Source organism: Schistocerca americana, chromosome 6, assembly GCF_021461395.2.
Source record: "Schistocerca americana isolate TAMUIC-IGC-003095 chromosome 6, iqSchAmer2.1, whole genome shotgun sequence".
NCBI lineage: Eukaryota > Metazoa > Arthropoda > Insecta > Orthoptera > Acrididae > Schistocerca > Schistocerca americana.
This window is the reverse complement of record NC_060124.1, coordinates 356,250,066-356,262,439: the sequence shown is the minus strand read 5'-3', so window position 1 is coordinate 356,262,439 and position 12,374 is coordinate 356,250,066. Positions and strand designations below refer to the sequence as shown.

Genomic DNA, 12,374 nt, shown 5'->3' with positions numbered 1-12,374 from the left:
AGCTCCGTGAGGCTATTTGCAGATGACACGGTTGTCTACAAGAAAGTAGCAACATCAGAAGACTCGTACGTACTCCAGGAGGACCTGCAGAGGATTAATGCATGGTGCGACAGCTGGCAGCTTTCCCTAAACGTAGATAAATGTAATATAATGCGCATACATAGGGGCAGAAATCCATTCCAGTACGATTATGCCATAGGTGGTAAATCATTGGAAGCGGTAACGACCGTAAAATACTTAGGAGTTACTATCCGGAGCGATCTGAAGTGGAATGATCACATAAAACAAATAGTGGGAAAGCAGGCGCCAGGTTGAGATTCATAGGAAGAATTCTAAGAAAATGTGACTCATCGACGAAAGAAGTAGCTTACAAAACGCTTGTTCGTCCGATTCTTGAGTATTGCTCATCAGTATGGGACCCTTACCAGGTTGGATTAATAGAAGAGATAGACATGATCCAGCGAAAAGCAGCGCGATTCGTCATGGGGACATTTAGTCAGCGCGAGAGCGTTACGGAGATGCTGAACAAGCTCCAGTGGCGGACACTTCAAGAAAGGCGTTACGCAATACGGAGAGGTTTATTATCGAAATTACGAGAGAGCACATTCCGGGAAGAGATGGGCAACATATTACTACCGCCCACATATATCTCGCGTAATGATCACAACGAAAAGATCCGAGAAATTAGAGCAAATACGGAGACTTACAAGCAGTCGTTCTTCCCACGCACAATTCGTGAATGGAACAGGGAAGGGGGGATCAGATAGTGGTACAATAAGTACCCTCCGCCACACACCGTAAGGTGGCTCGCGGAGTATAGATGTAGATGTAGATGTCACATGATTCCGTTTTTGGTCAAGCGTGAGCTATCGCGGAAGCCATCTTGCGGATATCTTTCTCATGTCCAAATGCTATTCATAATATTACGTACACGTTCAGTGGAGATGCCCACAGCTCTAGCAGTATCACGCATCTTAACTCTTCTGTTATCCATCACAATATCATGACTTTTATCAATGATTTCTGGAGTCGTAACCTCCAGAGGGCGTCCAGAACGTTCAGCATAACTTGTGCCCATAGGCCACACCGATAATTTTGAAACCATTTATAAACGGTTATAATCGTTGGTGCAGAATACCGTAATGTTTATCAAGCTTCTCTTTATCTCTCTTTTGCCTTTCATTAAGTAGTGTTTAATCACCACACGAAGTTCTTTTTCGTCCATTTTTTGACAATCACTCTACTTCCTTGATTCACACGAATGCCAAAGAATTAGACCAATATGGCTGAAAGTTTTCCAAAGATGCTACTAAAAAAACATGACCTCGATACGCGCCGGTGGTGCCATCTCTCAGACTTTTGACGGACATTTCAAACGCCCCTCTTACGTAAACAGGCAGAATACGGCCTGTGGTCGGTTACGCCTATGTAAGATAATAAGTATCTGGCGCAGTTGTTAGATCGGTTACTGTTGCTACAATGGCAGATTATTAAGATTTAAGTGAGTTTTTACGTGTTGTTATAGTCGGCTCACGAACTATCGGACGCAGCATCTTCGAGGTAGTTACGAAGTGGGGATTTACCGTACGCCCATTTCACGAGTGTACCGTGAATATCAGGAATCCGGTAAAACATCAAATCTCCTACATCGCTGTGGCCGGAGAAAGATGCTGCAACAACGGGACTAACTACGACTTAGAGAATCATTCAGCGTGACAGAAGTACAACCCTTCCGAATATTGCTGCAGATTTCAACGCTCGGCCATCAAAAAGTGTCAGCGTGCGAGCCGTTCAACGAAACATCTTCATTATGGGCTTTCGGAGCCGAAGGCACACTCGTGTACACTTGATAACTGCACGATACAAACCTTCACGCCTCGCCTGGGCCCGTCAATGACGACGACCGACGACTACAAACATGTTGTCCGGTCGGACGAGTCTCATTTCAAATTGTACCGAGCGGATAACTTGATAAATCCATGAACCCTGGATGTCAGCATGAGACGGTTCAAGCTGGTGGAGGCTCTGTAATGGTGTGGGGCGTGTGCAGTTGGAGTAATATGGGACCCCTGATACGTCTAGACACGACTCTGACAGGTGACACGTACGTAAGCATCCAATCTGATCATATCCATCCATTCATGTCCATTGTGCATTCCGAGGACTTGGGCAATTCCAGTAGGATAATGCGACACACCACAAGTCCAGAATTGCTACAGAGTGGCTCCAGGAACACTCTTCTAAGTTCAAACACTTCCGTTGGACACCAGATTCTTTAGATATGAACATTATTGAGCATATCTGGGATGCCTTGCAAGGTACTGTTCAGAAGAGACCTCCAACCCTCGTACCCTTACGGATTTATGGCCAGCCCAGCAGGATTCATGGTGTCAGTTCCCTAGAGCACTACTTCAGACATCAGTCGAGTCCATGTCACGTCATCTTGCGGCATTTCTGCGTGCTCGCTGGGGCCCTACGCGATATTAGGCAACTGTAACAATTTAGTTCTTTGCTGTATATCGTTAGGAACCTACGAGTTCGACAGGTAGTCGTTCTTGGGTATAACCTATTTTATTTATAAGAGACTCCGTGCACGATAGTTCCGACGACTAGCCTTAATACGACCGAGAATATTCCCTATCTCCAGAGAATTTTTATTTGCAGCTCTTACTAGCTCTTCATCACTGCACCCATCACCCAAAATCGCCGACTTACGCAATATAAAACTAATTGTAGGTATTTTCAAGCTAATAATTCCGTTGAAGTCGAGCAAAATATATTTTTACGTGTGGTTATGTGAAACTCAAGTTCTATCGCAGTGTACTTACTACATGACTTTGTCCTCAGCACGCAGTAAGTGCATTTTTCATAAAATTTTCTTCTGACTACTGCATTATCTCTGTATTTCATTAAAAAATTGTATCCACCACCACACTTTCTGGATCAAAAACCAACCAAGTGAGCGGATAAGACAAAGAATGGAGATATTTGTGCGAGAATAAACTAATTTTTCACGGAAATCACACTGTATATGTCTAGTTGCCGGATATTCTTCTCTGTCGTAACATCGAAGCAGAATTCTACGCACAAACTTTTTATCAGAATCGTCAAATTACGTAATTCCCTTTTCACTCAGACTGAAGAGCCAAAGAAACTGATTACACCTCCTTAATGTCGTGTAGGGCTCCCACGAGCACGCAGAAGTGGTGCAACACTACGTGGCATGAACTCGACTAATGTCTGAAGTAGTGCTGGAGGGAATTGACACCATGAATCCTGCAGGGATGTCCATAAATCCGTAAGAGTACGAGGGTTGGAGGTCTCTTCTGAACTACACGTTGCAAGGCATCTCAGATATGTTCAATAATGTTCATGTCTGGGGAGTTTGGTGGCCAGCGGAAGTGTTTAAATAAGAAGAGTGTTCCTGCAGCACTCTGTAACAATTCTGGACGTGTGGGGTATCGCATTGTCCTGCTGGAATTGCCCAAGTCCGTCGGAATGCACAATGGACATGAATGGGTGCATTTAAAAATGGTTCAAATGGCTCTGAGCACTATGGGACTTAACATCTATGGTCATCAGTCCCCTAGAACTTAGAACTACTTAAACCTAACTAACCTAAGGACAACACACAACACCCAGTCATCACGAGGCACAGAAAATCCCTGACCCCGCCGGGATGGGTGCATTTAATTGGACTAGATGCCTACGTACGTATCACCTGTCAGAGTCGTATCTAGACGTACCAGGGGTCCCATATCATTCCAACTGCACATGCCCCACACCATTACAGAGCCTCTACCAGCTTGGACAGTCCCCGGCTGACATGCAGGGTCCATGGATTCACGAGCTTGTTTCCATACCCGTACACGTCCGTACGCTCGATACAATTTGAAACGAACCTCGTCCGACCAGGAGACAGGTTTCCAGTCCAACAGTCGGATGTCGGTGCTGACGTGTCCAGGCGAGGCGTAAAGCATTGTTTCGAGCAGTCATCAAGGGACAAGAGTGTGCCTTCGGCTCCGAAAGCCCATATCGGTGATGTTTCGTTGAACGGCTCGCACACTGACACTTTTTGATGGCCCACATTTCAAATCTGCAGCCATCTGCGGAAGAGTTGCCCTGCTGTAAAGTCGAACTATTCTCTTCAGTCGTCGTTGGTCCCATTCTTGAAGGATCTTTTTCCGGTCGCAGCAATGTCGGAGATTAAATGTTTTACAGGATTCCTGACATTCACGGTACACTCGTGAAATGGTCGTATGGAAAAATCCCCACTCATCGCTACCTCGGAGATGGTGTGTCCCATCGCTCGCGCACCTACTATAAACCACTTTCAGACTCACTTAAATCTTGACAACCTGCGTTTTTAGCATCAGTAACCGATCTAAAAATTATGCCAGACACTATTTGTCTTATATAAGCGTTGCCGACCGCAGTGCCTTATTCTGCCTGTTTACATATTTCTGTATTTGAATATGCATCCCTATACCAGTTTCCCTGGCGCATCGGTGTACATGCATACTCTGCTAAGACAAAACGATATGACCACCTGCTTATTAGCGTATTAACCATATGTAGAACGTAATACAACGGAGATTATGTGTGGCATTGATTCGAAAAATCCTCGGTGGTTAGCCGGAAGTACGTGGCACGAGATGTCTACGCACAGGTTACGCGTGTTCCATAAATTTCCGATCAGTAGTTTTTGGGCGTGAAGTTGGCCCCCGAAATCGTCCTACATATGTTAATTTGGTTAACATAAAGCGAATTTTGTGACAGAGATATAAACGTGAGTTCACAATCATGCTCATGAAACAAGTGTAGACCGGTTCTGGCATTCTGACACGGACAGTTATCTTGCTGGAAAGTGCCATCGGCATCGGGAAGGGCTTCAAGCATAAAATGCCATCGGGCAGTTAAGGTACTGCACAGCTGCCTTGATGCCTTTCATTACTACAACGGACACCATGGAAAACTAGGTGAAAGAATGGTCCGCATATCATAATAATGTCCCCATCAGCCTGCGTCTGTGGGGCGGTCTTCTTTTTTATTTTTTTAACAGCTGTAATAAAATACATGGTTCGTCCGACAAACCGACAAGTTTCCATTGATCCGCGGTCGACTATCGTCTCTCGATGATCCTGTATGCACTCCAGTTGTGATTGACAATGTCATTGGGTCAACATGTAGAGGTCATCTGCTGTGGAGCTACACATTCTGCACTGAACGGTGTGCTCCGAAACGTGCCTGCACCAACACTGTACTCTGTAGTCATATATGCAGCAGATCACCGCCTATCCTGCGGGAAAGCCTCCGACGTTCACTTCTGTGATGAGGTGTGCTCGCCCAACACATCGTCAACTACTCGTGGTGTCAACACCCGTCAACCACTTTCCTTAGTTACATAGTAACTTCAGCTCGCTGATAACACCCATCAGCTGGAAACGTCGTGAAAGAACAGCACGGGAAAGACTGCGCTCTCCCGTAGTCAGTAAATCGCGTGAGTCTCGCGGAACTAGGACTGGGGTGTACGAGGTGTGGCTAGAAAAAAACCGGACTAGTACTGGTGAAACAATAAAACGAATGCAATAAGGCTGAAAGTCGGGTGGCCTGTCACGTGACTCTCGCTCCGCCTACTGCTCGAGTTTCATCTGCCTCCTGCACTCAGTCTGCCCGTGGCGTCTGTTTTAAGTAGTTGACGTTTTGTCTGTGCGTCGGAAAATGTTGAGTGTACAGAAAGAACAGCGTGTTAACATCAAATTTTGTTTCAAACTAGGAAAATCTGCAAGTGAAACGTTTGTAATGTTACAACAAGTGTACGGCGGTGATTGTTTATCGCGAACACAAGTGTTTGAATGGTTTAAACGATTTAAAGATGGCCGCGAAGACACCAGTGATGACACTCGCACTGGCAGACCATTGTCAGCAAAAACTGATGCAAACATTGAAAAAATCGGTAAACTTGTTCGACAAGATCGCCGTTTAACAATCAGAGCAGCGTCTGAGTTAACAGGAGTTGACAAGGAAAGTGTTAGGCAGATTCTTCATGAAAGTTTCAACATGAACAAAGTGTGTTTAAAAATGGTTCCAAAGTGTCTCACAATTGAACAGAAGGAACGCCGAAGAATGATTTGTTCTGACATCCTGGAAAACATTGAAAGTGATCCCACCTTCTTACAAAATCGATGCATTGGAAAACTCCTGGTTCTCCACGACAAAAAAAAGCACGAATGTCAAAATCGAAATTCAAGGCAATGATGATTGTTTTTTTTGACATCAAAGGGTTTGTGCACATTGATTGGGTACCAGATGGACGAACAGTGAATCAGCATTACTACATTAGCGTCCTGGCTACCCTACGTGAGCGAGTACGGAGAAAACGGAGCGATTTGTGGAGAAAAAAGTCATGGATCCTTCACCAAGACAATGCCCCAGCTCACAGTGCGTTGTCAGTGAAGACGTTTTTGGCAAAACACAACATTCCCATCTTAGATCATCCACCCTACTCACCTGATTTGGCCCCCTGTGACTTTTTTCTTTTCCCTAAAGTCAAGTCAGCTTTGAAAGGAACTAGATTTGAGACTGTTGAAGCAGTAAAAGAAAAAGCGACGGAAGTAATGTATGGACTTACCGAAAATGATCTGCAGCATTGCTATGAACAGTGGAAAATTCGTATGGAGCGGTGTAGAGACCGAGGAGGAGAGTACATTGAAGGAGATAACATGAAATTGTAAATAATTGTAAATAAATGTTTTTTCCAGCATCAGTCCGGTTTTTTTCTAGCCGCACCTCGTATGCAGTTGTCGAACGAGCGTTACGTGAAATAACAAAAGGGAAGATAGTAGTACACGTGGTAGTAGTTATTTATCAATAAAGTGTCTTACCTTTATGTGAAATCTACCTTTCATTGAGCACCTACACTTTTTGAAGTCTCCTCAAATGGTTCAAATGGCTCTGAGCACTATGGGACTCAACTGCTGAGGTCATTAGTCCCCTAGAACTTAGAACTAGTTAAACCTAACTAACCTAAGGACATCACAAACATCCATGCCCGAGGCAGGATTCGAACCTGCGACCGTAGCGGAAGTCTCCCCATTAACATAGAGTACGACATATGTTGATGCAGATTTTGTCGAGTCTGTTAATAAGTCTTGTCTCCCAACGGAGGTTTCATCTGGTTTAACAGAATATCCTGTTGTCCTCTCGGTAGACCTTCAACCCGATTCTGTAAATGTGACGTCCTCATCATCACTTTTACGTCCAATCCATATAACAAACTTTTTAAGTTCCTGCTACATTTAAAACAACATGACGCCTTTCTCCTTTTCCAGTTTTTCTACCATGACCAAACGCTTTAACCTCTAGTAGTTTTGCTTCTTTAATTATCTTAGTGTCAGTCCCTTTAAAATTTTCAACTAATATTTTTGGCATTTCTTGCAGATATTTTTTTAATTATGTCCCAAATCGCTAGGTGCTCCAAAGGTTCTCCTCCCATGTGGTTTACAATTTGAAGCTAAGCACACCGGACAAAAAATTAGGCATCGTCTCTGTCACTCATAATGAACTCAATTCTGCAAGGAAGAGTCCTCAAGTTCCTTCAGGTACACTATACTCAGCTGAAAACAGTCATAGATGATTAAATCACTCATCGTTTTCCAAAGATGTTGACTGCTGTATAATATTCAATATTGCAAGCAGAATCTATGTACTACCTCTGTTCCTACACTAAGTGATCAAAAGTATCCAGACACCTGGCTGAAAATGACTTACAAGTTCGTGGAGCCCTCCATCGGTAATGCTGGAATTCAGTATGGTGTCGGCCCACCCTTAGCCTTGATGACATCATCCACTCTCGCAGGCATACGTTCAACCTGGTGCTGGAAGGTTTCTTGGGGAATGACAGCCCATTCTTCACGTAGTGCTGCACTGAGGAGAGGTATCGATATCGGTCGCTGAGGCCTGGCACGGTCGGCGTTCCACAACATCCCAAAGGTGTTCTATAGGACTCAGGTAAGGACTCTGTGCAGGCCAGTCCATTACATGGATGTTATTGTCGTGTAACCACTCCGCCACTGGTCGATATTATGAATAGCTGCTCGATCGTCTTGAAAGATGCAATCGCCATCCCAGAATTGCTCTTCAACAGTGGGAAGCAGGAAGGTGCTCAAAACATCAATGTAGGCGTGTGCTGTGATAGTGCCACGCAAAACAACAAGGGTTGCAGTCGCCCTCCATGAAAAACACGACCACACCATAACATGAAAGCCTCCGAATTTTACTGTTGGCACTACACACGCTGGCAAATGACGTTCACCGGGCATTCGCCATACCCACACCCTGCCATCGGATCGCCACATTGTGTACCGTGATTAGTCACTCCACAGAACGTTTTTTCACTGTTCAGTCGTCCAGTGTTTAAGCTCCTTACACCAAGCGAGGTGTCGTTTGGCATTTGCCAGCGTGACGTGTGGCTTATGAGCAGCTGCTCGACCATGAAATCCAAGTTTTCTCGCCTCCCGCCTAACTGTCGTAGTACTTGCAGTGGACCCTGATGCAGTTTGGAATTCCTATGTGATGGTCTGGGTAGATGTCTGCCTATTACACATTACGACCCTCTACGACTGTCGGCGGTCTGTGTCAGTCAACAGACGAGGTGGACCTAGGGATGTATAGGAGTGTGGAAATCTCGCGTATAGATGTATGACACAAGTGACACCCTATCACCTGACCACGTTCGAAGTCCGTGACCTCCTCGGAGCGCCCCATTCTGCTCTCTCACGATATCAGATGACTACTGAGGTCGCTGATATGGAGTACCTGGCAGTAGATGGCAGCACAATGCACCTAATATGATAAAAGTACGTTTTTGGGGGTTTCTGGGTACTTTTGATCAAATGGTGTATGTTAGGTGGATTAAGCTTGATTTAGTGGGCCAGTCGAGTTGCTACAGGCAGCAAGAGTGTTCCTCAAACCAGGATCGTCTGCGTACAGCCCAGTAAACACGGTTGTCGTCGCCCTGGGAGATGGGAATGTCCGCAGTATACTGAAAATGTACTATATAGGACAAAATCACCGACCATGTTGAAATGAAGATCCTGGTTCGTGTTCACGGTAACCTGAATTAGTCGGCCCAAGTGATGTTATGAAAAACACCCTCAAAACATTTCGGAATAAACTGTGGCTTGAAATAAAACTTACACACATACTTCCGGCTAAACGCCCAATTAAGCCGTCAGTGTACAACGCGTTGCACCATTCGGAAAGAGGCAAAATCGCCACATGGGTTCACACTATACGCCTCAAGGCAGCTAATGTACGGTATTTCTGTATCGTCTGACACAATGTAAACGTCCAGCCTTATGTGTTGCTGTAAGCAATGGCCTTTTCTGAGGTAAACGACTCCAAACGTCTTCATAGGGTCCCCTTCGTAGTGTTCGCTTCGAAACTGTTTGAAATGGACCTTCATTCCCTGATACCAGCAATTCCTGAGAAGCATTTTCACTCGTCTCCTTTCACTGTATCTACTTGCCACCTATGTTCCTACGCTGTGGTACATGACTGAGTGGTACACTGTCCTTCTAGACACGTTAGGGACTCCATGTTAATACACTAATAAACTAGGCAATTTGATTCACGTTGTGGACACGCAGAAACAAGATAGTTACTGCCTACCATTCTGTCATGTCTGCATGACGAGCCAACTCATTGGACTGATCCGCCCCTAGCAGCTGAGTGGTCAGCGCGACGGAATGTCTTACCTAACGGCCCGGGTCCGATTACCGGTTGTGCCGGAGATTTTTCCGCTCAGGGACTGGTGTTGTGTTGTCCTTATCATCATTTCATCCCCATAGACACGCAAGTCGCCGAAGTGGCGTCAACTCGAAGGACTTGCACCAGGCGAACGGTCTACCCGACTGGAGGCCCTAGTCACACGGCATTTCCGTTTTACTGGACTTATTCCACGCAGCCGACAGACATACACACAACAGTCATCGCATGACTTGCGTCAGCAGTGATCACATGACCACTTGGTATCGGTTCTGCAGTTCTGCACTATCTACAGCGCTAGGAAGTGACCGGCGTGCTGCCTTGAGAAAGTGACTACCATTTAGTTCGGTGAGTTTAATTTTGGACATGTTTTGGAGAATACAAGACATCCAAAATTAGCATTAGTTTTCAGTCGTATGGGAGGTTAAACGTCGGAAGGCCAAGGAAGAAATGGTATTTATGTAGATGGAAGACGCTAGGAAACCTATTCCAAGAAGTGAAGTAGAAGAAAGAAGAATATCGATCTGATTGGATTTAGGTCGCAGTGGTAGGAGTTAATCGCATAGCAACAAAATGCTTTTTTCTAAAACCCTATTCACAATGAACGCAATTTATTGCAAATTGAAACTAATTAAAGGTCAGGGACAGGAAATAAAAGTTTGAGGGTTGCTGATGTATTTTGTTGTTATGTCAGAGACGCCAAATGACTGGGAAGAACATTTGACTGGAATGGTTAGCGACTAGAAAGAGGGTTATAATTTTGGCGTAAATTGAAGTAAAAAAAGGAATGGGGGGTAGTAGAATTAAACCTGTTGATGCTGGAGGGAATATTGGTAGGTCAGTTTTGCTAATTGGACAGCAAGATAAGTCACGAAGCCCGAAGTATAGAGGATGTAGAACGCAGTCTGGAAATAACGTGAAAAGCATTTGTGAAAAAGAGAAATTTCCTAACATTGAATACAGATTTAAGTATCGGAGTGTCTTTACTCAAGTAAGGAGACTGTATAGTATCGTGGCACACTTCCAGCCCTGTGTTAGAAGTTCAATATATTTTCCCATTCAATTTTTAAATAATGACATTCATTTTTACTCGCTTTAGTCTTATTGAAATTATAAAAATTACTCCGGAAAATTAAGGTCTTTTCAAATGTCAAAAAATATGTTCCACAGTAGAACATGATCATGCAGAACTAAGCTCCACAACTAAACTCCTCCCGCACAGGCCATGAAGGCCCAAAGGTACCGACCGGCCGCCGTGTCATCCTCAGCCCACAGGCGTCACTGGATGCGGATATGGGGGAGGGGGGGGGGGGCATGTGGTCAGCACACCGCTTTCCCGGCCGTATGTCAGTTTCCGAGAACTGGAGCCGCTACTTTCCAATCAAGTAGCTCCTCAGTTTGCCTCATAAGGGCTGAGTGCACCCCGCTTGCCAACAGCGCTTGGCAGACCGGATGGTCACCCATCCAAGTGCTAGCCAAGGCCGACAGCGCTTAACTTCGGTGATCTGACGGGAACCGGTGTTACCACTGCGGCAAGGCCGTTGGCAGAACATGATCATGTACCTAGGAACAAATATTCGATTGAAATTTAGAAGAGCTGCAATGGAGAAAATCTCGTAAATACTGTATTTAGTAGTCTATTTGTTACATTAGAACTCTTCAACACGTCAAAAAATCGGTAAGTGAAATCAAATTAAGCAGAAGCAGTATCAAAAACCAGTTAGAAGTTCAAGACACTTTGAAACAGAAGCTGTTGGTAACTAATAGAAAATTCCATTTTGAAGACATGTCAAATGTTTAAGACGTTAAAGAAACTCAGTTCATTTGAAAGTATCACGTATTCCGGTAAAATATCTTATTCTTTTTCAAGGTACATAACGAACGAAATATGGCTTAGCTGTCCACATGTTCCATAAACAGCTCTAAACATACATAGCGTTTTACTCAGTATAAAATCCTCTACCTAAAGAATTAACAATGTGTTCCAAATGGCTTTAACGTACCATAAAGCAGTTAAATGCGTAGAACCCAAAATATTAACAAATGCTGTGCGAAATGTAACCTCACGTCTAGCAACAACAAAAAATAGAAAATGGTGAAAACTGCTAATGGCGGTCTCCATTGTGCATTCCTTCAAGTGATTCTAAAATTAGTCACTAGACTGAAGTACCGATCAAGAAACGTCGTGTATTCCTACGTACACTGCTTTCTAGGAACAACACTCTCCTCTATTTGTCTGGAGTGTAGTCTTGTATAGAATAGACATGTGGACGATAAACAGTTTAGGCAAGGAGAAAATGGAGGCTTTCTTGAAATGTGCTGCTCCTGAAGAATTATGAAAATTAGATGGGTAGAATAATTAATGAAGAGGAATAAATTTATGGCACGCTATGACTAAACGAAGGGATCGGTTGATAGCACACATCCTGAGACATGGGGAAATCGTCAGTTTGATAATGGAAGAAAGTGTGTGTGTGGGGGGGGGGGGGGGAGGGGGGGAGGGTACAAGTTGTCGATAAACAAAGGGATGAGTTCAGTAAGAAGGTTCAAAAGGACGTAACTGTCAGTTATCAGGAGATGAAGAGGAACGATGAGCTGCGTTATAC

General features: G+C 44.4%; 1 pseudogene; it reads right to left on the bottom strand.

Moving 5' to 3' along the window:
- Positions 1-11,196: 11,196 nt before the first annotated feature.
- Positions 11,197-11,314, bottom strand: LOC124621240 (annotated as a pseudogene).
- Between the last annotated feature and the right edge of the window lie 1,060 nt (positions 11,315-12,374).